Genomic DNA, 23,341 nt, shown 5'->3' with positions numbered 1-23,341 from the left:
GTCTAGTTGTTTGTCTTTTGCACAAAAGTCCGCGAGCATTGCCACTTTCATTTCACTGCACATCTCGTATGTGTATGTGACAAATAAACTTGACTTGACTTGACTTGACTTGACTATAATACATGGTACTATTCGTATCTGGAAACAGTTGAAGCTCAGTCTCAAATTGAGAGGCATGTCTCTACTTCTTCCTATTGCAAACAATCCCTCTTTTAAACCCTCTACTTTAGATGGTGTTTTCGCCCAATGGAAGAACAAGGGAATCAACACTGTGCGAGACCTTTATCAGAAGGGGAATATTTCCTCCTTCCAAGAATTGCAGGAGAAATACGATCCTGACACAAATAATGTTTTCAGACACCTTCAGGTTAGGGACTATGTGAGAACATACAGGCAAGACTACTCTTCTGCAGGTCCAGACAAACTGGATGAGTGTTTGAATAGACATGCAGATACACAGAAGCTGATATCCTACATTTACAATGTCCTACAAAACATTGACACCACAGCATCTGAGGTTCATAGGCGTGCATAGGAGGATGAGATGGGTCAACAAATCTCCAATTTGATTTGATTCAATTTATTGTCATTGCACTTTTCAGTGCAACGAAATGGTTTAGCCTGCAGTCATAACATAGAATAAATAACAAACACTCAACACATTTTAAGTCCCAAAGTCATTGTCTCTTCCCTCCCTGCTCTCCCTCTGCGCTGAGGCAATCCAAGCCTCCGATGTTGTGACCCCGCCGGATGGTGGTAGGTAAGTCCTGCTGCTGAATCCGTGCTCCGCAAATGGGCCGGTTCAAACTCCGCGGCCCGGGGCGGTCAAAGCTGCCGTCCTCCAGTCCAGCGGACGCAGCAATGATATATGCCTCGGGGAAAAACCGGAGATTTAATTTCAAAGGTAGACAAAAATGCTGGGGAAACTAGGCGGGTAAAGCAGCATCTATGGAACGAAGGAAATAGGCAACGTTTCGGGCAAAACACTTCTTCAGACTAATGTGAGGGTGGGAGGGGGGGGGGGGAGAAGAAAGGAGGAGGGGGAGCCAGTGGGCTGAGGGAGAGCTGAGAAGGGGAGGAGACAGTAAGGACTACCTGAAATTAGAGAAGTCAATGTTCATACCGCTGGGGTATAAATTCCCCAAGTGAAATATGAGGAGCTGCTCCTCCGATTTACGTTGGGCCTCACTCTGGCCATGGAGGAGGCCCAGGACAGAAAGGTCGGATTGGGAATGGGAGGGGGAGTTGAAGTGCTGAGCCACCGTGAGATCATGTTGGTTATTGCGGACGGAGCGGAGGTGTTGGCCTGCGCTTGGTCTCACCGATGTAGATCAGTTGACATCTAGAACAGCGGATGCAATAGATGATGTTGGAGGAGATGCAGGTGAACCGCTGTCGCACCTGGAACGACTGCTTGCATCCTTGAATGGAGTCAAGGGGGGAGGTAAAGCATTTCTTGCTGTTGCAAGGGAAAGTGCCCGGAGAAGGGGTAGTACGGGTGGAAAGGGATGAATTGACCAGGGGTTTAATTTCAAGCCTGTCTCATTCCGGTCACTCCCTATTCTCACCACACCCTCTACTATTGTTTTAAGGAGAAATTTAAATCACGCCCGAAGAGAAAAGAAAACATATATACACACACATATATGTACAGATATATATATATATATATATATATATAACAGTTTGTTGCTTATATATACTTTATGTATGGGAATATATATACATTCATATATATCGTTACTAACATTAACCTCAGTGAGAATGCTTGACAATGAGTTAGTCAGCTCTCTCTGTCGCTCTCTTTCTCAATTTCCCTCCCTCCCTCTCTCTCTATCTGTATCTGTCTCCCTCTCTCTCTTCATCTCTCCCCCTCCCTCTCTTTCTGTCTCGCTGTCTCTCCATCTCGCTCTCTCTCCCTCTCTCTCTGTATCTTTCCTATCTCTCTTTAGATCTCCCTCTGTCTCCCTCTCTCTCTCTATAACTCTTTCTCCCCCTCTCTCTGTCTCGCCGTCTCTGTCTCACTCTCACTCTCTCTCTCCCTCCCTCTCTCTCTGTCTCACTCTCCCATTCTCTCGCTCTATCTCTCTTTGTCTCACTCTCTCTCTCTCTCTCTGTATATCTATCTCCCTCTCTTTATCTCTCTGTCTCTGTCTCACTAAATCTCTCTCTCTATCGCTGTATCGGTCTCCGTCTCTATCAATTAAAAAAAACTTTATTGGCATGATAAAGAAAATCTCTCTCTCCCCTCTCTCTCTCTCACACACACACAAGCACGGAAACTCACATGCTGCCCGTTGTCGCTCTCTCACACACAACGTTTCTCCTTCTCTCCTCCCTCTCACTCCAGAACACACTTTCTCCCCGTCTCTGTCTTTCACACACACATTATCTCGCTCCTCCTCTTCCCCCTCTCTTTCTCTCTACCCCTCTCTCATACATACTGAGCTCTGTCTCTCTCACACGCACATACACTTTCTCTCACACACGCGCTCTCTCTCTCTCTCTCTCTCTCTCACATACACAAACACATACACTCTCTCTATCTCTCACATACGCAAACGCACACACTCTATTTTGTACATTCTCTACCTCTTTCATCCTCTCTTTCGCTCACCCTCTCTCTGTCTCACTCTCACAAACTCTCTCTCTCTCTCTCTTTCTCCCTCCCTGTCTCTCTACCCCACTCTCGCACATACCTCTCTAGCTCACACGCACACACAAACATACACACTTTCTCACACACACTCCCTCTCATTTTCTCCCCTCTCTTTCCCTCTGTCTCTACCTCCTATCTCACACATACTCACCTCTCTCTCACACACAACCATACTCTCTTTTTCTCTCCCACACACTCTCAATCTTTCTCCCCCCTCCTCTTTCTATTTCTCTCTCTCACTCACACTCATACACACATGAACATAATCACACTCTCTCTCCCTCTCTCACCTGCAAACGTCCAACTTCTGAACTGCACAAATCATGGAAAGAAATATGTTTCACTTTCATTTGGGCCGTGATTTAAATTCTCGCTTCAAAAAATAGTATCTGTGTACAGGGTGTGGTGAGAATAAGGAGTGACTGGAATGAGACAGGTTTGTCATTTAATTTCCTGTGTTTCCCCGATGTAGCGTGGAGTAGATATATTTGGATGCAGATTACACAGTGTGATGGGTTTACTCAGCAGGTCAGGCAGTATCTCTGCAGAACATGGATAGGTAAAAAGTGCTGGAGTAATGCAGTTATGTATATTTACACTGTATACACACATAGGAGGATGTTCTTGACCCAAAACGTCACCCCTCCCTTCTCTCCAGAGATGCTGCCTGACCTGCTGAGTTACTCCAGCACTTTGTGTCTATCTTCATTCTAAACATTCCACACCACGCTGCCTCGGGGAATAACCGGAAATTTAATTTCAAAGGTGGACAAAAATGCTGGGGAAACTCAGCGGGTGAAGCAGCATCCATGGAGCGAATGAAATAGGCAACGTTTCGGGCCGAGACCTTTCTTCAACTGATGTGAGGGGGGGGGGCAGGAGGAGAAAGATAGAGGAGGACCCAGTGGGCTGAGGGAGAGCTGAGAAGTGGAGGAGACAGTAAGGACTATCTGAAATTAGAGAAGTCAATGTTCATACCGCTGGGGTGTAAATTCCCCAAGTGAAATATGAGGTGCTTCTCCTCCAATTTACGGTCGTCCTCACTCTGGCCATGGAGGAGGCCCAGGACAGAAAGGTAGGATTGGGAATGGGAGGGGGAGTTGAACTGCTGAGCCACCGGGAGATCAGGTTGGTTAACGCGGATCGAGAGGAGGTGTTGGGCGGAGCGATCGCCAAGCCTACGCTTGGTCTCACCGATGTAGATCAACTGACATCTAGAGCAGCGGATGCAATAGATGAGGTTGGAGGAGATACAGGTGAACTTCAGCCGCACTTGAAACGACTGCTTGGGACCTTGAATGGAGTCAAGGGGGGAGGTAAAGCGACAAGTGTAGCATGTCTTGCGGTTGCAAGGGAAAGTGCCCGGGGAGGGGGTAGTACGGGTGGGAAGGGACGAATTGACCAGAGGTTTAATTTCAAGCCTGTCTCAGTTTGTTGCTTATGCGTGTGAATACATATATATACATTCATATATATAGTTACTAACATTAACCTCAGTGAGAATGCTTGACAATAAGTTAGTCAGCTCTCTCTCCCTCTTTCTCAATCCCCCCCTCTCTCTCTTTATTTCTCCCCTTCATCTTTCTCTCTGTCCCTCTCTCAGTCTCTCCCCCTCTCTCTGTCTCTCCCCTCTCTCCTTCTGTCTCTCTCTCACTCCCCCTCTCTCAGTATCTGTCCCCCTCTCTTTCTTCATATCTCTCCCTCCCGCTCTGTCTCGCTGTTTCTCTCTCTCTCTCTCTCTCTCTCTCTCTCTGTGTCTCTCTCTCCAACTCTCTCTTTAGCTCACCCCCCCCCCCTCTGTCTCCCTCTCCCGCCCCCTCTCTCTGTCTCGCCCTCTCTGTCTCACTCTCACTCCCCCTCTCTCTCTCTCACTCTCTCTCTGTCACACCCTCTCTCTCTCTCTCTGTATCTCTCCCCCCCTCTCTCTCTCTCTCTCTCTCTCTCTGTCTCTCTCAGTAAATCTCTCTCACTGTATCTGTCTCCCTCCCTCTGTTTATCTCTCTCTCTCACACACACACGCACGGAAACACACTCGCTGCCCGTTGTCTCTCTCTCACACACAGCATTTCTCCTTCGCTCATCCCTCTCTGATTCCAGCACACACTCTTTATCGCCGTCTCTGCCCTTCACCCTCACACACACATTATCTCTCTCTTCCTCTCTCTGCTTCTTTTCCCCCTCCCTTTCTCTCTATCCCTCTCTCACATACTCAGTTATGTCTCTATCTCTCACACACACAAACACACACTTTCTCTATCTCTCTTACACATTCTCTACTTCCTTTCTCCCTTTCGCTGACCCTCTCTCTGTCTCTCGCACTCCTACTCTCTCTCCCTTTCTTTCTACCCCCCACTCTCGCACATGCACACACGCGCACACACATACACACTTTCTCTCACACACACTACGTCTCTTTTTCTCCCCTCTCTCTCTCTCTGCCTCTACCTCATATCTCACCTACACCTCTCTCTCTCTCACACACAAACATACCCTCGTTTTCCCTCTCACTCACAATCTTTCTCCCCCCTTCTCTCACACACACACATACACGCACACTCTCAATCCCCCCCCCACACCCCCCCCCCTCTCTCACACACACACACATAGACATAATCACACTCCCTCCCTCTCTCACCTGCAAACGTCCAACTTCTGAACTGCACAAATCACGGAAACATATGTTTCACTTTCATTTGGGCGTGATTAAAATTCTCGCTTCAAAAACTAGTATCTGTGTACAGGGTGTGGTGAGAATAAGGAATGACCGGAATGAGACAGGTTTGTCATTAAATCTCCTGGTTTTCCCCGATGTAGCGTGGAGTATATATATTTAGATGCAGATTACACAGTGTGATGGGTTTACTCAGCAGGTCAGGCAGTATCTCTGCAGAACATGGATAGGCACAAAATACACATATATGTGTATATATATATATATATATATATATATATATATATATATATATATATATATATATATATACATATCCCGTGTGAAGCTAGGACCCAACGAGTTCCAATTAGTCTAGTTGTCACTAAATCTCTGTTTTCCTCCCGGAGGCAGAGTGGTGTGGAATATATGTATTCACATATTTAGTGACAACTAGACTAATAGAACTCGTTGGGTCCTAGCTTCACACGGGAGGGCTGGTCTCCCAACGCAATATTCCACCTCCCCACCAATTCCAATATTGCTGGCCGGGGGGGGGGGGGGGGGCTTTCCGGAGCGCTAGCATGCGTGTTGCGGGCTGAATGGGCTGGTATGGAGATTGTAGGTCGAATGGATTCTTGGGCAGGCAGCTCAGTCACTGAGGCCTGGCAGCTCAATAACTCAGGCCTGGCTAGCTGGCAGCTCAGAAACTGTCAGAAATTCTGCCCAAAACAGGTGACAGACTGTGAGAGAGAAGGGGGAGAGGGTGGTCAATCAATTTGTGAAATTTTCATATTTGTTTTACAGATCACAGCAATGAAGGAGGAAAGTCTATCCTTGCATAGATCTCTCAAGCGCTAGTATGGGTGTTGTGCGCTGAAGGGACTGGTTTTCAGAGGGCTAGTATGGACATTGTGTACTGAATGAATTTTTGGACTCGCAGATCAGTGAGTCATGGCTGGTGGGCTGGTAGTCCACTAAGTCATGGCTGACGGGCTGGCACTTCAGTCATTTACAGCTGGTGGGCTGGCAGTTCACTTATTCATGGCTGGTGGTCTGGCAGTCCAGTGACTTATGCCTGGTGGGCTGGCAGTTCACTTACTCATGGCTGGTGGACTGGTAGTTCACTTACTCATGGCATTCCAGTCACTCACGCCTGGTGTGGTGGCAGTTCACTGTTACCCCTCCTCCGTTCACCCCATGCACTCTGCTCCTTGTCACCCCCCCTCCCCCACGCATTCAGTCCACCTCCCCTCAAACCCCCCCCCCCCCCCCCCCCAATGCACTATTAGTGGTTCTCCGACAGCACAACCATTCCTGCCTATTAGGTTCCCATTGCGAAGAACATACAGGCATGGCAAGAGGTAAAACGATTTATTAAAGTTTAAAATGTGAATGACTCTTAAAATATAACAACAATTTAAATATTAACGATGAGATTGATTAAATTCAGTTATTTCTTATTGTGCCTCTTGTTGTGTTCTGCTGTTCACTGCCTCTTGATGCCTCGGCTGTTGATTAAAAATATATAATTTTAATATAGAGAGATAGAACGGTCAAATTTTAACATAGAAAATCTGAGAATTTACTCAAAAGTCATCATTGGCCAGGCATCAAATCCAATCTCACAGCACTTCATGCAGAGTGCAGGCCAGGCAGCAAATCCAATCTCACAGCAATTCAAGCGAAGTGCAGGCCAGGCAACATCTCCAATCTCACAGCATTTCAAGCAGAGTGCAGGCCATACAGCAAATCCAATCTCACAACACTTCAGTCAGAGTGCAGGCCAGGCTACATATCCAATCTCACAGCACTTCAAGTAGAGTGCAAGCCAGGCAGCATCTCTAATCTCACAGCACGTCTAGCAGAGTGCAGGCCAGGCAGAAAATCCAATCTCAGCACGTCTAGCAGAGTGCAGGGCAGGCAGTAAATCCAATCTCACAGCACATCAGGCAGAGTGCAGGCCAGGCAGCAAATCCAATCTCACAGCATTTCAAACAGAGTGCAGGCCAGGCAGATAATCCAATCTCACAGCACTTCAAGCAGACTGCAGGCCTGACGAGGGGATGGAGAGAAGAGGCGGGGCTGAGCGGCGGCTGTTCCCACCTGAGCCCCTGTCACTGAGCTTCCTCGTCCCGTCGGCCGCGGCCCGGCACCAGGCTGCAGTCGGACCCACCTCACGTGACCGGTTCCACTCCCCCCCCCCCCCCCGCCCCAGCGTCACAAAGGACCAGGTACCGCCCCCTCCATGCGGCCGACCAATCAGAACCGCGTTCCCGTCGCAGGCGACTGCGTCCTATAGGTCGAACCGTAGCCCCGCCCCACTGATGGAAACCACCCTCCGCCAAACGAGAGGGAGGGGAGATAGTGAGGGGGGAGGGGAGAGAGAAAGGGGAAATCATGCTTTATTTTATTTCGTCATCTAATTGCTCATTTTTAGCACAAAAAGCTGCACTCTAAACCATTTAGTTCTAAGCATAAATACACAAATATATTACATCTCTCAGTAAGCACCCACAAAAATATCTCTCAACAATGTTCTTTGGTTCAGAGGTTTTGTACTTTGGCATCGGGCCTGTGTTTTATGCCCCAGGTCTGTGTTCCGGGCTTTGCCCTAAGTTCTGAGATTCCGGGCCTGTTTCTTAGGCCTCAGGGCTGTTTTATAGGCTCCGGGCCTGTGTTGTGGGCTCAGGTCCTGTATTTTAGGCCCCAGGCCTGTGTTTTGGGCTCCAGGGCTGTGTCATTAGCCCCAGGCTTGTGTCATAGACTCCAGGGTTGTGTTATAGGCTCCAGGGTTGAGTCATAGGCCCCAGGCCTGTGTCATCGGCTCCAGGGTTGTGTTATTGGCTCCAGGGTTGTGTCATAGGCTCCAGGCATGTGTTATTGGCTCCAGGCCTGGGTTATAGGCTCTGGCCCCGTGTTGTAGGCTCTGGGCCACCGGACAGTATTATACACTCTGAGGGCTATCAGATCAATCACCTCCTCCATCAGGCTATCAGCAGAGAGCAGAGGCCGGCCCAACTGAAGTCCCGTCACCACTTTCCTCCACACGGAAAAAAACTCCTAGCATCCATCCAGCCAACTGAGACAAAAGCACACTGGATAGCCACCAAGAGAGTCACAGGATTGGAAGGCAACTTCATCTCCATAACACAGCTACATCTGTTCACCAGATAAAAGCTGTCCAGGGTCTAACCTCCCCAGAGGAGCTTGGGTGAAGCTCAACAGACTTGGTCCTGAAGTAGGGCGTTTCAATGCCAGCATGTGGAGCTGGGGGCTCCGCCAGAGTCCAGCCTGTGAATGCGGAGCAGAACAACAGACAGCCAACCATGTCATCTTTGGGTGCCCGCTCTACCACCCATCAAATGGAGCTCAGGTAGACAAAAGTGCTGGAGAAACCAAGCGGGTGCAGCAGCATCTATGGAGCGAAGGAAATAGGCAACGTCTCGGGCCGAAACCATTCTTAAGTCTGAAGAAGGGTTTCGGCCCGAAACGTTGCCTATTTCCTTCACTCCATAGATGCTACTGCACCCGCTGAGTTTTTCCAGCACTTTTGTCTACCTTCGATTTTCCAGCATCTGCAGTTCCTTCTTAAAGAAATGCAGCTCAGGGCCTGGCACACATTGACGCAGAGACAACCTGGCTGCTCAACACCCGGCTTGAGATCCAACTATTACCTTGGTTTATTTATGTTTCATTCGCAAGAAGGGCTTTATTATAGGCTCTGGGCCTGTGTTATAGTCTCCGGCTCTAAGTTCTGGGCTTTGGCCCAAGTTCTGGTGCCATAAGCCTGTGTTTTGTAGGCCACAGGGCTGTATTATAGGCTCCAGGCCTGTGTTTTATGCTTTGACCCAAGTTCTGGGCTTTGGCCTAAGCTCTGGGCCTCAGAGCCTGTGTTGTAGGCCTTGGGCTGTGTTGAAGGCTCCGGGCCTGGTTGTGGGCTTTGGTCTTAGTTCTGGCCTACGTTGTTGGCCTCCAATCCTGTGTTTTGTAGGCCTCATGGTTGTGTTGTAGGCACCGAGCCCGTGTTATAGACTCCAGGCCTCGGTTCTGGGCTTCCGAGCCTGTGTTGTGGGCCCCAGGCATGGTCTATAGACTCCGAGCCGGTGTTGTGGGCTTTTGCTAAGTTTTATCCCCCTCGCTCCCTCTCTCTCTCTCCTCACTCTCTCTCTCCCCTCTCTCACTCCCCCCTCTCTCACTCCCCCCTCTCTCCTCATCCACTCACCCTGATCCGAAACGGCACCACAATTGCAGAGAAGATCACGATCATCAAGAGAAGACTGCAGAATAAGGCGAGAAGGGCGACTTTTCGAGGATATAGTGCGGAAACGGTCATTTTCAAACCCCAAAATATCACCCTTGCTCATTTTCTGTTTTTTTACTTCAGAGTTATTGTGCGGGTATAGGTTGGAGATACAGTGCGGAAACAAACCCTTCGGCCCACCGAGTCCGTGCCGACCAGCGATCGCCCGTTCACACACTAGTTTAGTTTAGAGATACAGCACAGAAACAAACCCTTCGGCCCACCGAGTCCGTGCCGACCAGCGATCGCCCGTTCACACACTAGTTAAATTTGGAGATAGAGCGTGGAAACTCAATTAAATTAATATTTGATACACCCTCCTCTCCTCCCCTCCCCTAATTGATACCCTAACTGATTAACTTACCACTGGCGATCTCCAGGCGGACGGTCCTCTTGAGGCACTTTCCAGGGGAGAGATGTAGACAATAGATGCAGGAGTAGGCCATTCTGCCCTTCGAGCCATCACCGCCATTCAGTGTGATCATGGCTGATCATCCCTAATCAGTACCCCGTTTCTGCCTTCTCCCCATATTCCCTGACTCCGCTATCTTTAAGAGCCCTATCTAGCTCTCTCTTGAAAGTATCCAGACAACCGGCCTCCACCGCCCTCCCTCTGAGGCAGAGAATTCCACAGATTCACAACTCTCTGTGAGAAAAAGTGTTTCCTTATCTCCGTTCTAAATGGCCGACCCCTTATTCTTAAACTGTGGCCCCTGGTTCTGGACTCCCCCAACATCGGGAACATGTTTCCTGCTTCTAGTGTGTCCAAAACCTTAATAATCTTATATGTTTCAATAAGATCTTTCTAAACTCCAGAGTATACAAGCCCAGCCGCTCCATTCTCTCAGCATAGTACAGTCCCGCCATCCCGGGAATTAACCTTGTCAACCTACGCTGCACTCCCAATAGCAAGAATGTCCTTCCTCAAATTAGGGGACCAAAACTGCACACAATACTCCAGGTGTGCTCTCACTAGGGCTCTGTACAACTGCAGAAGGACCTCTTTGCTCCTAAACTCCTCATCGTGTTATGAAGACGCTTTCTTCACTGCCTGCTCTACCTGCATGCTTACTGTCATTTACTTCCCTCTCCTCTCCTCCCTCTCTGCTCCTGGAAACAGACCGATTTCTTCATCTACTTCTTCTTCTTCCACTTCTTCTTCTTCTTCTTCTTCTACTTCTTCTTTGGAGTTTTACGGCAGCCGGCATCCGCAATGTTGCATTGCTGCCACCTTCTGGCTTCATTCCACAGTACTCATGACTTTACATTATATCCTTTTTATAAGCCGAGAGGCCCTCAAGAAATCAAACAACTTTATTCCTTTTCCTTTCCCTCCACACTCTAGAATGTTGTTTACTGATATTTCTGTCAATCCAATTTTCCTCATTTCGATGATCATAAGTCCTCTTTCTGTCTCATATCTCCTACATGCAATTAGGGCATGCTGAACTGTTTCTGGCTGATGGCATTCCTCACACAGCCCAGTTGGGTGTTTTCCCAATATTTTTAATGTGCTGTTCAGGTGAGTGTGTCCTATCCTCAATCTTGTTAATACTACCTGTTCCCCCCTCTTCTTGCTGTAATACCCACTCTGTTTTGTAGCGAATAGAGGTGTCTCCCCTTTGTCTCCTGTTCCCAGTATTGTTGCCATTCCTGATTTATTTTCTTCCACACAATGTGTTTTCCTTCAGATTTGGATAGTTGTAAGTTTACCTCTATGTTTCTTTTTTTTACAGCCTCCTTTGCTAATTTATCCACCTTTTCATTCACTTGAACACCAATGTGTGCTGGGACCCACAACAAAGTCACGTCACTGCCCCTCCTTGTCACTTGGCTTAATAGTAGCAGGATTTCATACACTAAATCAGGCCGCCTATGGGATGCACCAGACCCAATACTCTGGATTGCCGATAATGAGTCGCTACATATTAATACTTTACATGGTTACATCTGTTCCATCCACCGAGCTGCCATCAAAATAGCGTACAGTTCCCCTGTATATACTGTCAAATAGTTGTTTGTTCTTTTGTAAAGCTCAACATTCATCCCCTGGACTACCACAGCCGCCCCTGTTGTTTCAGTGTTCAAAAGGGAACTGCAGATGCTGGAATATCGAAGGTACACAAAATTGCTGGGGAAACTCAGCGGGTGCAGCAGCATCTATGGAGCGAAGGAAATAGGCGACGTTTCGGGCCGAAACCCTTCTTCAGACTACATGCAATTAGGGCATGCTGAACTGTTTCTATTCGCTACAAAACAGAGTGGGTATTACAGCAAGAAGAGGGGGGAACAGGTAGTATTAACAAGATTGAGGATAGGACACACTCACCTGAACAGCACATTAAAAATATTGGGAAAACACCCTACTGGGCTGTGTGAGGAATGCCATCAGAGTCTGAAGAAGGGTTTCGGCCCGAAACGTCGCCTATTTCCTTCGCTCCATAGATGCTGCTGCACCCGCTGAGTTTCCCCAGCAATTTTGTGTACCTGTTGTTTCAGTTACTGGATCCTTTGATCCATCTGGGAAAATTAAGAGGTGTTCCCTGTATCTATATGGTTATGATATTCTGTCTTTAGGTCTGGATTTTTGTTCCTCCTTTTTGCCTCCCATATCTCCAGATCAACTTTTGGGATGTTCAGTAACCATATTGGCAGCTGGCCACAATACTGCAGGACAGAACTCTTTGTCCTCTACTCCCATGTCCCTTGCCACAACTCCTCCAACCCAGCCGAAGCTTCCAGACTGAGCCACCCCTCTCTCCCAGCACTCCTGTACTACCTGTTTTGTTGGGTGGTTCTCTCCATGACCCTTAAGGCTTAGCCAGTAATTAGCCATTAGTTGTCTGCGGCGCAGTCTCAACGGCATCTCCCCAGTTTCCACAACAGACCGATTTGTCGATTGGACAGGAATTTAAAGGGCCTCTGATTGGTGATTGGACGGGACGCCTTGGAGACAGCGGGTGATTGGCCGGAAATTGGACTGGCGCGGATTTTAAGGGGAACTGGTCGGTGATTGGACCCAATCCCCTTGACGACAGCGTCTGATTGGACGCCGAGTGACCGCATTATGTGATTGGACGCGAGTCCCCTTGGAGACAGCGTCTGATTGGTCGCCGAGTGACTGCATTATGTGATTGGACGCGAGTCCCCTTGACGACAGCGTCTGATTGGACGCCGAGCGACCGCATTATGTGATTGGACGCGAGTCCCCTTGGAGACAGCGTCTGATTGGATGTCGAGTGACCGCATTATGTGATTGGACGCGAGTCCCCTTGGAGACAGCGTCTGATTGGCCGCTTAAAGGGCGGGAGGCGGGAGGAGTCGGTTACAGAAACCGTTTGGATTCGAACTTGGGGAAGAGAGATAAATAATCTGTTTAAGGAGGATCTGCAGATGCTGGAAAACCGAAGGGAAACAAAAAGCCGGAGAAACGCAGCGGGTTTTTTTATTCAGCGTATAAAAAAAATTATATTTTTTATCAGCGTATTTCCTTCAGATGCTGCTGCACCCGCTGAGTTTCCCGAGAAAAATAATATGTTGGGGAAGGATTTTTCTCTCTCTCTCTCTCTACCCCGGCTCCGCCTCCTCCTCCTCCTTCTCTCCCCACCCGCTCACCGTCCAGTGCGGCTCCGGCTCGGGCTCCATCTGGGCCCAGACACGGTCTCCGGCCTCGTCGCTCCCGCTGGCGGTTGGTTGATCCTCGCGCCGGCTCCGGCTGCATCGAACCGCCGCCGCCGCCGCTCACTCCCTTTCCCCAGCTCCTCCCCTCACTCCCCCCCCCCCCTGTTCCTTCACACTCCTCCCTCCCTCCCTCCTCCTGTTCCTTCACTCTCCTCCCCCTTCTCCCTCCCTGTTCCTTCACTCTCCTCCTCCCTCCCTCCACCCCGCGCTTGTTCACTCCCTCTACTCCCACTGTGTTCCCTCATCCCTGCTCCTCTCCATCCCTTCACTCCCCCCTCCTCTCCAGCCCACCTCCCACCTCCCCCCATTCTAGCCTCATCTCTCCACTCCCTCTACTCCCAGTGTTCCCTCACTCACTCTCCCTCTCTAGTCCCCCCCCCCCCCACACACATATTCCCTCAACCCCTTCAACGACTCACTCTCTGCTTCAGTTTGCAGCTTTGTTTTATCTCAAAGATAAGAAGAAAGGTGGGGAGGGGGAAAGAGGTAGAGAGGAGGAGGAAATGAGAGGCTGGGAGAGAGAGAGAGGAGGTGGAGGAGAGAAGGGAGGGAGAGAGAGAGGGGTAATGGTGTGTAGGCTGGGGGGGACGGGGAGCAGAGGCCGGGGAAGAGATGCCAGGGGAAGAGAGCCCCAACTCGCAGGCATGGCTAGAGAGGGAGGGGGGCAGAGAGAGAGAGAGATGGGGGGAAGAGAGCGAAGGAGAGGGGGCCATTAGCGCGCTGTTTCTTTCGAGAAGATGTAAAAACAAACAAATAAATAAACACACACACACACACACATCCAAGATCAGAGTTTTATAATTATGGAGATGGATAGATACAGATATAGAGGAAAGCTTTTCAAGTTCAATTTTATTGTCACATGCACCAATTAAGGTACAGTGATATTTGAGTTACCATTCAGCCATACTAAGTAAAAAGCAACAAGACACACAGCCACATAAAATAAAATTTAACAGAAACATCCACCACAGCGGAATCCACATTCCTCACTGTGATGGAAGGTAATAAAGTTCAATCATCTTCCTCGTTTGTTCACCCATGGTCGATGCTGCCGACGGTCCAATGTCCGAAGCCGTCGCGTCAGAATGATGGAATTGGGATTCCCCCAATTCCCCTCCCCCACCCCCACCCCCACCCCATGTAAAACGAACCTAGAAACACACTTTTAAAACATACTTAAAATACGGCCAGCGAGAAAAAGAAAGAGAAATGACGAAGAGATGGCCCACGAGGGAGGGGGGGGGGAGGATGTCCGTTTAATATGGAGAATTCAATGTTCATGTCATTGGGCTGTAAGCTATGAGGTGCTGTTCCTCCAGTTTGCTTGTCACCTCACTCTGGCAATTCAATTCAATTCAATTCAATTCAATTCAACTTTAATGTCATTGCACAAATACCGAGTATGGGTACAACGAAATGCAGTTTTGCGTCAGTCTGTAGTAGTGCAATATAGAAATTAAAAAAAAAAAATAAAAAAAAAAAGGGGATACAGAATAATAAAAAATACAGAATAATTAAACAATGGAGGAGGGCCAGCACAGAAAGATCGTGTGGGAATGGGAAGGGGAGTTAAAATGGTTGGCATCCGGGAGATCCAGCAGGCCTTGGCGGACCGAGCGCAGGTGTAGGGTGAAATGCACGCCTAGTCTAGATACAAGGAACAGCAGATGCTGGTTTACAAAAAGCGACACAATCTCCTGGAGTAACTTGCACCTCTGGAGAGCATGGACAGGCAACATTCTAGGTCAGGACCCTTCTTCAGACTGCTTGGTGTGGGGATGTAGACATTTGGAAAGGAGAGGTGGGAGTGGTCGCCTTAGATTGCCTTCCCTCTACAGATGCGGCCTGACCCACTGAATTCCTCCACCACTTTAGAGGGAATGGACAGACGACGTTTTGAGTCAGGACCTTCTTCAGACTGGTTGGAGAGGGTAGGGGGAGGAAGCTGGTAAAGAAAGATATCTTGGCCAAAGTCTGGCAAGTGATAGGTGGATACAAAATGCTGGAGTAACTCAGTGGGACATGCAGCATCACTAGAGAGAAGGAATGAGTGATGTTTCAGGTTGAGACACTTCTTCAGAAGTGATAGGTAGATGTAGGTGATGAAGACACAAGAAACTGCAGATGCTGGAATCTTGCACGGAAAACAATTTAGTTAGATGCACAGAATCTCTTGCCCAGAGTGGGGGAATTGAGGCCCAGAGGACATGGGTTCAAGGTGAAAAGATTACAGGAATCTGAGGGGTAACTTTTCAACAGGTGGATGTATGGAACAAGCTGCCGGAGGAGGTAGTCGAGGCTGGGACTATCCCAACCTTTAAAAAGTTATAGACAGTTACATGGATAGGACAAATTTGGACGATTATGGACCAAATGCAGGCAGGTGGAACTAGTGTAGCTGGGACATGTTGGTCGGTGATGTCAAGTTGGGCCGAAGGTCCTGTTTCCACACTGTATCACTCATGAGTCTAACACAAAGTGCTGCAGTAACTCAGCAGGTCAGGCAGCATTTCTGGAGAACATGGATAGGTGACGTTTCACAGAATGCTGGAGTAACTCAGCGGGTCAGGCAGTATCTGTGGAGAACATGGGTAGGTGACATTTCACACAGTGTTGGAGTAACTCAGCAGGTAAGGCAGCATCTGTGGAGAACATGGATAAGTGACGTTTCACAGAATGCAGGAGTAACTCAGCAGGTCAGGCAGCATCTGTGGAGAACATGGATAGGTGACATTTCACAGTGCTGGAGTAACTCGGCAGGTCAGGCAGCATCTGTAGAGAACATGGAGTGGTGACATTTTGGGTCAGGACCCTACTTCAGACTGAAACTATGTTCATAGATGAGGGGGTGATTGGCGGATGAGTGAAGTAAGTGACAGAGGCGAGGGAACGTAAGGAGATAAAAGGTTGTGAGATAAGGAATGTATATGTGCAGCTTTAAGGGGCATTGGTCAGGTAGAATTTGGAGTATTATATGGTTATATGGTATTGCATACAGTTAACTAGAATGGTTTAAAAACAAAGAACTGCAGATACTGGTTTACAAAAAAGGACATAAGATACTGGAGTAACTCAGAGGGACAGGCAGCATCTCTGGAGAGAAGGACTGGGTGCCATTTTGGGTCTAGACAGAGGGTCTCGACCAGAAACGTTACCCATTCCTTTCAGCATTTTGTTTTTACCTAAACAGCACATATCCACGTGGAGCTGACAAAGGCCTTGCCACAGAGCGGGCAGGTGAAGGGGCGCTGGCCAGTGTGGAATCGCCAGTGCTCCAGCAGGTGGACAAGGCGGGTTAAGCCCTAACTACAGGACGGGTAGGGGAAGGAACGCTCACCGCTGTGGGTACGCCAGTACTGCTATAGACTGGACATGTGGGTCAAACCCTTGTCACACTCAGCGCACACAAAGGGTCTCTCTCTGGTGTGTATCCGCTGGTGCTCCCGCAGGCCCCATGCTCTCTTGTCACAGTGGGAGTAGCAGCTCGCCGGCGTGGGCCCGCCGGTGCTGCCGCAACCCCCGCAAGCTGTCAAACGCCTCACCACAGTTCGGGCAGTCGTAGGGCTGGCCACTGGTGTGCACATGCTGGTGAGACAGGGTGTGCGAGGCCATGGCAAAGCGCTCTCCATCCACCGGGCTGGGGACGGGATGGTCGCCAGCGTGCACCTGCTGGTGGGACAGCAGCCTGCTGGAGTGGGTGAAGCCCTTGCCGCACTGGTCGCAGGTGTAGCGGTGCTCGCTGGTGTGGGTGCGCTGGTGCTCCAGCATGCTGCTGGAGTCGGTGAATCCCTTTCCGCATTGGGTGCAGGTGAAGGGGCGCTCGCCAGTGTGCGAGCGCTGATGGTTTAGCAGGCTGATGGAGCTGGTGTAGCTCTTGCCGCACTGGGTGCAGATGTAGGGGGCGCTCACCGGTGTGGGAGCGCTGATGCACCAGCAGGTTGCTGGATGTGGTGAAGCCCTTGCCGCACTGGATGCAGGTGTAGGGGCGCTCGTCTGTGTGGGTGCGCTGGTGCTTCAGCAGGCTGCTGGAGCTGATGAAACCCTTGCCGCACTGGGCACAGGTGTAGGGGCGCTCAACGGTGTGGGTGCGCTGGTGCTTCAGCAGGCTGCTGGAGTGGGTGAAGCCATTGCCGCACTGGGCACAGGTGTAGGGGCGCTCACCTGTGTGGGTGCGCTGGTGCACCAGCAGGCTGCTGGATCTGATGAAGCCCTTGCCGAACTGGGCACAGGTGTAGGGACGCTCGCCGGTGTGTGTGCGCTGGTGCTCCAGCAGGCTGTCGGTGCGGGTGAAGCCCTTGTAGCACTGGACACAGGTGTAGGGACGCTCGCCGCTGTGGGAGCGCTGGTGCTTCAGTAGGCTGCTGGAGCTGGTGAAGACCTTGCCGCAGTGGGCACAGGTGTAGGGCTGCTCCCCGCCGTGGGTGCGCTGGTGGGACAGCAGATAGGCGGAGCGGGTGAAGCCCTTGCCGCAGTCGCTGCAGGTGTAGGGGCGCTCGGTAGTGTGGGTCCGCTGGTGCAACCGCATGTTTTGGGTCTGGGTGAAGCCCTTGCCGCAGTCGCTGCAGGTGTAGGGCCGCTCCCCAGTGTGCAGGCGCCTGTGCACTTTCAGTTCCGGCGACGACTTGAAGCCTTTGCCGCAGTCGGAGCAGGTGAAGGGCCGCTCACTGCTGTGCACCCGCTGGTGCTCCCACAGCCCTGACAACTGGGAAAAGCTCTTGCCGCAGGTGGAGCAGGCATAGGGCTTCTCGCCCGTGTGCACCCGTCGGTGCATCTCCAGCTTGCTCGGGCTCCAGCAGGTCTTGTCACACACGTCGCACACATAACGCTTCCCATTGTTGTACCCCGTCATGTGGTCCTCCATCGAAGCTCAGCCCCTCCAAGCTCAGCCCGCACAGTGAGCAGAAGGGGGCTCACCGGCACCCTGGCTGTCCTCAATGGCCGCTCACGTCCCCGTTTCTCCGTCCACAGCAACGGCTCCTAAACCCTGCAGGAGTGGAACACAGAGGGTCAACAAGCTGGCAAACAGGACATTACTAACGCGTGAACATTACTAGTGCTTGAAGGGGCGGGGGGGAGGAGGAGGGAAGGGGGTGAAGGGGGATGGAGAGGAGGGGGTGAAGGGGAGGGGGAGAGGAAGGGGTGGCAGGGAGGCAAGTGGGGAAGGGGAGAAGAGAGATTGAGCAGAGATGGGGATGGAAGAGGGGGTTCGGGGGAGAAGCGCGGGGGTTGGGTGAGGAAGAAGGGGGTGCCCCGGCCCCATTATGTACCCCTGCCCTGCCCCGTACCCCCACCCTGCCCCGTGACGTACCCCCGCCCTGGTCCGTGACGTACCGCCGCCCTGCTCCATGACGTTCCCCCGCCCTGCCCGGTGACGTACCCCCGCCCTGACCCATGACGTACCCCCGCCCTGCCCGGTGACGTACCCCCGCCCTGCCCCGTGACGTACCCCCGCCCTGCCCCGTGACGTACCACCGCCCTGCCCCGTGACGTACCCCCGCCCTGCCCCGTGACGTACCCCCGCCCTGCCCCGTGACGTACCCCCGCCCTGGTCCGTGACGTACCCCCGCCCTGCCCCGTGACGTTCCTCCGTCCTGCCCCGTGACGTACCCCCGCCCTGCCCCGTGACGTACCGCCGCCCTGCCCCGTGACGTACCCTCGCCCTGCCCCATTATGTACCCCCGCCCTGCCCAGTGACATACCCCCGCTCTGCCCCATGACGTACCCCCACCCTGGCCCGTGACGTACCCCCACCCTGCCCCGTGACGTAGCCCCGCCCTGCCCGGTGACATACCCCCGCCCTGGCCGATGTACGCACGCCCTGGCCTGCGGGATCTGTGTTGGGTCCACTGTTGTTTGTCATGTACATCAATGATCTGGACGATGGTGTGGTAAATTGGATTAGTAAGTATGCAGATGATACTAAGATAGGTGGGGTTGCGGGTAATGAAGTAGAGTTTCAAAGTCTACAGAGAGATTTATGCCAGTTGGACGAGTGGGCTGAAAGATGGCAGATGGAGTTTAATGCTGATAAGTGTGAGGTGCTACATCTTGGCAGGACAAATCAAAATAGGACGTACATGGTAAATGGTAGGGAATTGAAGAATGTAGGTGAACAGAGGGATCTGGGAATAACTGTGCACAGTTCCCTGAAAGTGGAATCTCATGTAGATAGGGTGGTAAAGAAAGCTTTTGGTGTGCTGGCCTTTATAAATCAGAGCATTGAGTATAGAAGTTGGGATGTAATGTTAAAATTGTACAAGGCATTGGTGAGGCCAATTCTGGAGTATGGTGTACAATTTTGGTCGCCTAATTATAGGAAGGATGTCAACAAAATAGAGAGAGTACAGAGGAGATTTACTAGAATGTTGCCTCGGTTTCAGCAACTAAGTTACAGAGAAAGGTTGAACAAGTTAGGGCTTTATTCTTTGGAGCGCAGAAGGTTAAGGGGGGACTTGATAGAGGTTTTTAAAATGATGAGAGGGATAGACAGAGTTGACGTGGAAAAGCTTTTCCCACTGAGAGTAGGGAAGTTTCAAACAAGGGGACATGACTTGAGAATTAAGGGACTGAAGTTTAGGGGTAACATGAGGGGGAACTTCTTTACTCAGAGAGTGGTAGCTGTGTGGAATGAGCTTCCAGTGAAGGTGGTGGAGGCAGGTTCGTTTTTATCATTTAAAAATAAATTGGATAGTTATATGGATGGGAAAGGAATGGAGGGTTATGGTCTGTGCGCAGGTATATGGGACTAGGGGAGATTGTGTGTTCGGCACGGACTAGAAGGGTCGAGATGGCCTGTTTCCGTGCTGTAAATTGTTATATGGTTATATGGTTACCCCCGCCCCGTGATGTACCTCCGCCCTGCGGCGGGATGTACCCCCACCCTGCCCCGTGACGTACCCCCGCCCTGCCCCATGACGTACCCCCACCCTGCCCCATTATGTACCCCAACCCCGTGACGTACCCCCGCCCTGCCCCTTGACGTACCCCCGCCCTACCCCATTATGTACCCCAACCCTGCCCCGTGACGTACCCCCGCCCTGCCCCGTGACGTACCCCCGCCCTGCCCCATTATGTACCCCAACCCTGCCCCGTGACGTACCCCCACCCTGCCTCGTGACGGACCCCCGCCCTGCCCCGCGACGTAGACCTGCCCCGTGATGTACCCCTGCCCTGGCCTGTGACGTACCCCCGCCCTGGCCCGTGACGTACCCCCTCCCCGTGATGTACCTCCGCCCTGCGCCGTGACGTACCCCCGCCCTGCCCCATTATGTACCACCGCCCTGCCCCGTGACGTACCCCCACTCTGCCCCGTGACGTACCCCGCCCTGCCCTGCGACGTACCCCTGCCCCCGCCCTGCCCCGCGACGTACCCCTGCCCTGCCCCGTGACGTACCCCTGCCCTGGCCTGTGACGTACCACCGCCCAGTGACGTACCCCCTCCCCGTGATGTACCTCTGCCCTGCGCCGTGACGTACCCCCGCCCTGGCCTGCGACTTACACCCGCCCCGTGACGTACCCCCGCCATGCCCCTGATGTACCTGCCGTGACAGTGGCGACTGCCGGCATTGCCCCGCCAGCGTGTGTGGGGAACGTCAATAGGTATGTGAAGAGAAAAAAATAGTTAAATTTGGACCTTTGAAGACTGAAAAAGGTGAATTTATTATGGGGAACAATCAAATGGCAGACGAGTTGAACAGGTAGTTTGGATCTGTCTTCACAAACAATCTCCCAGGTGTACTAATGGCCAGTGGATCTTGGGTGACGGAGGAATTGAAGGAAATTCACATTCGGCAAGAAATGGTGTTGGGTAGACAGATGGGAGTGAAGGCTGATAAATCCCCAGGGCCTGATGGTCTACATCGCAGAGTACTTAAGGAAGGAGAAGTCAAGGGGGGGAGAGAGAGAGGTGGAGAGGGGGCGGGTGGATGGAGAGTTTATTGATTACCCCCCTTAGATGGGGGTTTATTGATTATGTACAGCAAGAGGAAAGAGTGGGGGAGAGAAGGAGTTTATTTACCTCTTATATCCACAGAGGTTTGTAACATTATTTACCCCAGTTTTTCTCACAGGCCTGTAGTTTATGTGGAGATTAATTAATTTTTTTACAGAGGGGGAGGGGGAGGGAGGGCAGACAGTGAGAGGTGTTTATAACATTATTTACCCCAGTTTTACCCCCAGACATGTAGTTTATGTGGAGATTTAACTCAGAGGTGCATCAGGACCCTGGAGCGCCGGACGCCGTTCCTTCACAGGAAGGAGGTTGACGGTTGCGTCTATAAATGGTACCACCGACATCGACCAGGTAGGAATGTGGTTCCTTAGCGGGGCCATAAATATACCCCAGTTTGGTATGTCCCTTGTCTGTCTGTAGACGGACTACTTTGCCATGAATGGGTGGCTTAAGTGGCTTGCTGGTCTTGTCGTAAGTGCGTTTCTGCGCGTCTCGGTTGGACTGTACGCGCTTTTGAACTACGGTGGGGTTGAAAACTTGGAGCTTTAAATGATCCTGGGTGATGGACAGCGGAGGTCGCGTTCGGTGCGACATCAGGCGCTGGGCTGGAGAACCTAAAACTTTATCTCTCGCAATATTTCTCAGGTTTAACAGGTCCAGGTAGCCATCCCTCTTCCCCTTTTGTAACCGGCTCACCGGTGCCCCAGCGACGGTCTTCCCCCACGGTGTCCCCCCATAGCCCTTCGAGCTCACCGAAATGCACACTCAACTTTTCGGAGGAAAAGGTTGATGAGGCAGCTCCTCATTGTACGAGGACCGAGCGGGTTAGCAAGCCACCTGTTAGAAATGGCGATTATGTTTAACCCCATTATTATTAGATGTGGCGGTTTGCATTTAACATTTTATTTACTTATTGTAGTTGCAATGCTTTACTTGTCTTTCATTTAGACAAGTAGATTGGCTATTAGCATGTTAACCAATTATAATGCCTAGTAATTATAACCCCGCCTAATTATAGCATTCATAGTGTAAGATCCTACCCACTGCCCACCTGTAACAGTAGCAGTGTGAATGTGTAATGACCTGCATAGACGTTAATGACCTGAACAATAAAGATTCTTGTGTTTCAACCTGTGTAAGTCTGAGCTCTTTACAAAGTTGACAGTAACATGCATGAGTACAATGAAGGAAATGGGAGCTGCTGGCCATTCAGTTGGTTTGGTGGACTCTGGGGTACTGTGTTACATTATGGCTCTATCTTTTTGTTAATCATAGCTCTGATTTTTATTGTTAAATGCCTGAGACCATTGTGTACCTATCGAGGACTGTGAATGTTATCATATATGATAAAGAGGAAGGAATGAAAGAGTTTAAAGTTTTAGAAGTGACAAAATGGATTCTGCTGTAGATTTAGAAGCAATAAATGAATGCCCTCAGAATACCTTTATCCTTCAACACTAGCAAGAGTACAGCACAATAACATGAATGTTTTTGCCTTTCTTCTGCAACACTAGCGAGATGACAGCACAATAACATGAATGTTTTGCTCTATGATATAAACGATCAGAAAGATGTTCAGACAATTCTTTCTAACCCTTTACGCCACAGATTGTAGTGTACAAACAATTAATCAACGAGGTCAAAATATAAGAGTGCATGAATCTGCAAAAACAGCTCCTTCAGCATAACCACATATGGGTGACCCTTTCCTCTATCGGAAAAACCAGTCAATCTTCTGATTTTAACCATATATGTACAATGGCTGTACAATGCTCTGCAAGATAAAGAATTGCTGAATTGCTGAATATTAGGGTATAAATATGTCTGATTGAACATTACCTCTGTGTGTGGAGAAAGAGAGACTATGTAGTCTGTATTTTACATACTGTGAGAGTTGACTCCCACACCCGCTTGGCGAAATAAATACGTTACTGTATCACTAACTTTTGTGTTGTCATCTGTTTGAAGCAAATTGAACCTTAACACTAGGACTCAGCACATGGGAGGGGCAAACCTAGAAAGGGAGGGACATCAACCTACCCTTTAAAACCCCTTACTGGCTAAAGTAAATCTCTTTCCCTGATGAAGCTACGG

The 23,341-nt window shown here is 50.4% G+C and overlaps 2 long non-coding RNA genes across 2 annotated transcripts; one reads left to right on the top strand and one right to left on the bottom strand.

Moving 5' to 3' along the window:
• Positions 1–9,463: 9,463 nt before the first annotated feature.
• On the bottom strand, positions 9,464–14,966 carry LOC116969190. The gene is made up of 3 exons (XR_004410670.1): positions 14,817–14,966; positions 10,661–10,663; positions 9,464–9,475 (listed from the first exon to the last, which is right to left on the bottom strand). It is a non-coding gene; the product is annotated as an uncharacterized LOC116969190 (long non-coding RNA).
• Positions 14,967–16,964: 1,998 nt separating this feature from the next.
• Positions 16,965–17,727, top strand: LOC116969188. Its single transcript, XR_004410667.1, has 3 exons — positions 16,965–17,020; positions 17,358–17,441; positions 17,610–17,727. It is a non-coding gene; the product is annotated as an uncharacterized LOC116969188 (long non-coding RNA).
• The last annotated feature ends 5,614 nt before the right edge of the window (positions 17,728–23,341 follow it).

Source organism: Amblyraja radiata, unplaced genomic scaffold (assembly GCF_010909765.2).
Source record: "Amblyraja radiata isolate CabotCenter1 unplaced genomic scaffold, sAmbRad1.1.pri S119, whole genome shotgun sequence".
Lineage (NCBI taxonomy): Eukaryota > Metazoa > Chordata > Chondrichthyes > Rajiformes > Rajidae > Amblyraja > Amblyraja radiata.
This window is presented reverse-complemented; position numbering and strand designations above follow the sequence as displayed.